The 5,613-nt window shown below is 38.4% G+C and overlaps 1 long non-coding RNA gene across 1 annotated transcript; it reads left to right on the plus strand.

The window, feature by feature from the left end:
* Window positions 1–575: 575 nt before the first annotated feature.
* LOC311047260 lies at window positions 576–4,437 on the plus strand. Its single transcript, XR_014600953.1, has 5 exons — window positions 576–1,321; window positions 3,222–3,280; window positions 3,475–3,619; window positions 3,837–4,032; window positions 4,351–4,437. It is a non-coding gene; the product is annotated as an uncharacterized lncRNA (long non-coding RNA).
* The last annotated feature ends 1,176 nt before the right edge of the window (window positions 4,438–5,613 follow it).

The raw sequence follows: 5,613 nt of genomic DNA on the forward strand, positions 1-5,613 counted from the left end.
TTTAAAAAATATCTGGAGCGATTAGTTCCAGATTTTGTGCTCAACAAAATCTGTTTTTTATTCAAAAGTCAACGTCCAATCTTTTTGGTGAGCTTTTGTATTTCCCAAGGTCATAGAAAATCGAGACCTATCCCATTCGATTCAGCGTCCTTTTCTAAGTCTGAAAAAGTTTTTTTTAATTTAAAAATAAAATATTTTAAAAAAATGTGAGAAAAGCTAGACTTTGAACTATTTCAAAAATCTTTAACTTCTTATTAAACAATTCTAGACTATTGTTTAACCTACCATTCAACTCTAAATCATCTAAATAAGAGGGTTGAAGGGTCAAAATAAAATAATGATCATAATAATATGTTTGTGAAAAAAGCTTCAAGTTTATGAAACTTTAACGCTTGTTTAAGCCACTTTTTAAGGGTCATACAAAATCAAAACCTAGCCCATTCAATTCAGCGTCCTCTTCTGAGTCTGAAAACATGTTTTTTAATTAAAACAAAATATTTTAGAAAAATGTGAGAAAAGCTAAACTTTGAACTATTTCAAAAATCTATAACTTCTTATTGCAGATCGGCTATTTTCTTTTTTTCTCTCTTTCTTATATTATTTGACAATTTGGCCAATGTTTGACCAGTTTATAGTATAGTTTGTTGATTACTTGTATTACAGTCTTTTTCTTTGATTTGTTTTCATTTATTTTCTAAGGTATTAAAATTATTACTTAAATTGTCAGGGTCTCGACCCACAGGTTGAGAACCGCAGACATCCTTCATGCACAAGGCGGACAGTGTTGCCAGATTTTGCGATAGAAATAAGCAACCAGGTCTATGGAAATTAGCCCAAAAGAAGCAACTATGACTAATTGAAAATAGCCAATCTACAAGCTCACAACGGGTTGCGATGCGACGCGCTGTGAGCTTGTAGATCTGCTATTTTAAAACAAAACTCTTATCTGGAAGAAAATGTGAAAAATTAGGAATATTTTTGAAACATTTTAATACGAATCTTGTATTGGGGGTCCCCCCTGGCATAACATGTGTTCAGATGGGGGTCCGTTGATTGGATAATAGCCTACATATTAATCTGGGGGTCCTTGACATGAAAATGTTTGAGAACCACCACTGGTTTAAACGACAGTAAGGAAGCAAGCCCAAAAAACTTCACAGAAAAAGAAGCCCAAAGTCGCTTATAATAAGCGGATATGGCAACACTGAAGGCGGAGCTTGTTAGTTTTGAAATCACACCGGAAGGCAGAGGAAACGGCTGTTGGCTGAGAGATTTCTTTTTCAAACCGGGGTGCTTTCGTGTTTACTGTACTAGATAACAGGTAAGTTTAATTAGTTTATGGAATTAAAATGTTATCCAAACACGGTCGTACACGGTTACATGAACTAACACGTTCATGTAACCGTGCACGACCGAGTTTTAGCCATGGTTCACACGACGCTCGTCCTTTCACGAGCCTCATAGCCGGAATTTCAACCTGTTTTTTGCACTTTCAACCCGTACATCAACATAAATATTCATACTTCAACTATAAAGTGCTTACCCCACGGCCACGAATGTTACAATTTTAATCGGGTGTGTCTAAGTACCCGCATCTTCCGTATTGTTGAATAAAATATATTTTAATCCGATCGTTGGCCATTTTCTCATAGTTGTAATGCATGTGTATAATGTAATACACCTCCCAACCGACGGTCGCGTAGTTTAAAGCATACAGAAAACTCGGAGAAAATGGCCACCGATCGGATTAAAATTACTTTTATTGAACAATACAGGAGGTACGGATACTTAGACCCTCCCGATTCAAATTGTAACATCCTTGGCCCTGGGCTAAGTGCTTTATATTTGAAATCTGAACGTTTATGTATGGGTTGTAAATGTAGAAAACGTCATGATATGATCATGTTTCAGGACTAACGGTTTATCAACCGCGTTTACATAGAAAGCAATGTGTTTGCACCATTTAATATAGATGTATGATGTTACAATGCGACCAGGCATCCTAAAACGTTAAAATATGATTCAACTTGTTAGTTGTAACATTAGCTCTTAAAAGAGAGCTAATGTTGGCCACATATCCCTTTGGTGAGGCCACATTTGTTTTGACTGTAATTATTATTTTATATATGAATCTTGTTTTTAACCTACAGTAAAAAGTAAAATAATTTAATTAAGAGACAGAGAGTACAAATGGTACCAATGTATCCTTAAGGAGAATAAATTAACATTGAGGATTTTAGTGTGCAGACAAATTTGGTAATCCGTTTTTTAACTTAAGTTTTGTTTTGCAGACAGTAGCTAACAAAAGCAGGTAATGTTTATCATCAAAGTGGGCTCCAGGGACCCTCAGGGGTCATTGGGGGGTTTCCATGTGGTTCCCAGCTAAATGAGATTATATAGCATGAAACTCAGTTTAACCACTTAAACCCTATAAATTGCCTATTTGAAAATGGCAGATCCACAAGCTCACAGTGCATGGTGATGCGTTGTGAGGGTGTAGATCAGCTATTAAAAAACAGTATAAACAACATTTGTGGAATATTTTTGAAACACTTTTGTAAATCTTGAGTCCTTAGCCAAGTACAAACATGTTCATGTCCTTGACATGAACATGTTTGAGAACCACTGATTTCATTTGTATAACATGAGTTCATTAATCAGTATGCATTGTGAAACACTTTGCCAAGTTCATCAGAAGAACTGGTTATCACACACCTTCAATTAACCCATTAAGACCTGAGGCCGATTCTACAAAATGTCTTCTAAATGTATTTGTTTTTAACTTGTGTTATTATGTCAGTGGTTCTCAAACTTTTTCATGTCAAGGACCCCAAAATGTATATGTATTTGGCCACAGACCCTCATCTCAAAATATTTTGTTCTAGGGACCCCCAGAAACAAAGATTTGAGTTACAAATGTTCGATAAAAATTCAAAGATTTGCACACATTTTCAAGATTTTTCTAAAATAACAGATCTACAAGCTCGTAGCGCAGCACTCGGTGCCACGCTATGAGCTTGTATATCTGCTGTTTTTGAGTAGCCAAAGTGTAAAATAATGCTTTTTAGGTCAAATCTAAAAATGACACAGAATCGAATGCACTTAAAAAGCGCATAACCATTCAGTGTTCAATTCAGGGATTTGAATCGTCATATATTTGTAACAATGATTACTGTCTCATTTCATCGTTCTTTGACAAACTTCTACCATCTATTTAACAGGCCGTCACCAAGAAAGCCCTTGCCTTAATTTGGATGGTACTACAGTTGGCAGTGGCTATGTAAGTCATCAATCAATCAACACAAAAAGGAGAACACTCCATACACACACACACACCTAAAAGAAATGTGCTCAAAGTTTTTCCTAGTGCACAGTCACACGCACATTTTTGGATTGCTCCTTAAAATCCCATGTAACCATCTTCATGGTTTACGCCAGGCAAATTTAAGCTGAACCTAATTGTCTCTTTTACAGGCAGCTTGGTACACACCTGGCCGGGGAAAAAAACCTGCTACAGACTTCCTGGAGGAGCGATTGAGGAACACCAGGAAGCGCATGAGAAGGCTGAAACGACCACACCACCAAGAACCAGAGGAACAGACCGTCCCTAGTACACCAGGTAATACTAATAACCAATGTTAATTATCCCCACCAGGCTAGATTGGACAGATGCAAGGGATTATATTTGCGGTCCCATGACTCTTCTGTCCATCATCTTCTAAAAACTAGTCTCAGGCACCGCTGGACCGATTGGCGACTTTTCACACACTCCAAGTAGGCCAGAACCTCAAATACTTGAAATCAGCTATAATGAATCTGTACTTATCATTCAACAGAATCTGATGTGCCTCCTGAAAAACTTATTGAAATGGTTGAATGGATGAAGGTCAATAGGTGTCCAGTGTCCCAGGTTGAGGACTACATGAATCAAACATCTCTACATGGAGGCAAGTGGATTCGCAGCAATGGAACTAAAGGCCTACCGGAAATATTGGCGTATAGTTCCCTAGGCTTGTAGACAATCCTGGCATGGTAATACATTATTTTGCTATTGCAGTTTTGCCTATTTGAATGATACTCTATTTGACTGATACTCTGCAATGCACTACAAGTTTATGTTTAACCACCTAGACCCTACAATATATACTTTGTAGACAGGAGTCCACAGGGTTCTACTTGGTCCACTCCTTTTTTCTCAAACTGTTGTCACACAATGGTGTGTTTATCAAAGAGCTTATCTACAATACCCTACTGCTTGCATACACTCTTATAAGTAGACTCATAAGTGATTTTATTTTAATTTTCTCATTTTACAATTGTTTATATAATGTTATGTTCTCTTCTGTGTAGACCCAATCCTTCGATCTCCTAATCTCTCCACCTGGTGTGGAGAATTTGATTTGTGGGATTCCTCAAGAGGAAGAACTGCACACTTCAAGTGGGGGTTTCATTTAACATAATGGTTAAATAAACAATAATGAACTGTAACTATGTTTCTTAGCAGGTGCTGAGGTTATGAGTTGGGTCTCTTGGATTCTTTCCTGCTTTCTTCACTGTCCTCTGGTCATAGAGATTCTGAAGGGCAGAGCGCTTAGACCCCAAGGCGGTTACCCTCGGCACAACTTTGGGGTTTCACATAATGATATCTGGGTGGTTTTCTATCAGCTGACATGAAAAGCATTCTCTGACCGGGTCAGCCTGTGACTGAGCACTTGGTGTTCAGATAAAACTTGTATTCTGACCATGTGACATTGGTGTAAAATCACTCCTCTGTGTTTGTATAGGTGCACAACACATGCAGTTTGAGTCAGCCTGGGCCCTGACCAGAATCCCCTCAGCTACCTTCCTGCCAACACGCACTGTGCCCATCTTCATCTGTCTACAAGGACATCCGGGAACAGGTTAGCACCTTTTTACCCACGAATAACAGAGCAACATAAGTTTAGTTGGGAATTAACTGTCCAATTGAACTATCAGGGCGACATATGAAAATATGCTTTAGAGGAATGTCTGGTGCTGTATGCAGTTTGGAACCCAGGATGTAAGGTGATGGAGACCATTACACAAGAGGTGTATATATGGAGCTGACTAATTTGTTTGCTGATTCCATGATGACACATTGAGGTTAGACACTCCATAATTGGGCGTAGCTGCATTTGGAACTCCTTATATCAGGGGTCTTCAACCTTTTCAGGCCAAGGACCCCCTAACTGAGAAAGAGATGAAGAAGGGACCCCCACTATATATTACATAAAATTGTGTTGCAGATTAAAGCTTATCATAGATGTTGGATTCATGTTAATGTGTATTGTCAGACATTTAACGACTTAAACCGTCAATACTTAGTAAACTTTCACTCTGTACTTGGTCTGCTCTTTTTCCCCTCTTTGCCGAAAATAGCCGATCTACAAGCTCGCAACGCCTCGCGCTGCGAGGCGTTGTGAGCTTGTAGATCGGCCATTTTCGGCTAAAGTTCTACAAGCTCGCAACATCTCGCAAAGTGATGTGTTGTGAACATGTAGGTCGGCTACTCTCACTATTTTTCAACATTTTTAAATGCCTGGCCTGTTCTGGCCATAGTACATAATGGTATTATTGGCCCCGGTCATTGTC

Source organism: Gymnoscopelus microlampas, assembly GCF_963454915.1.
Source record: "Gymnoscopelus microlampas genome assembly, chromosome: 6".
Taxonomy (NCBI): Eukaryota; Metazoa; Chordata; class Actinopteri; order Myctophiformes; family Myctophidae; genus Gymnoscopelus; species Gymnoscopelus microlampas.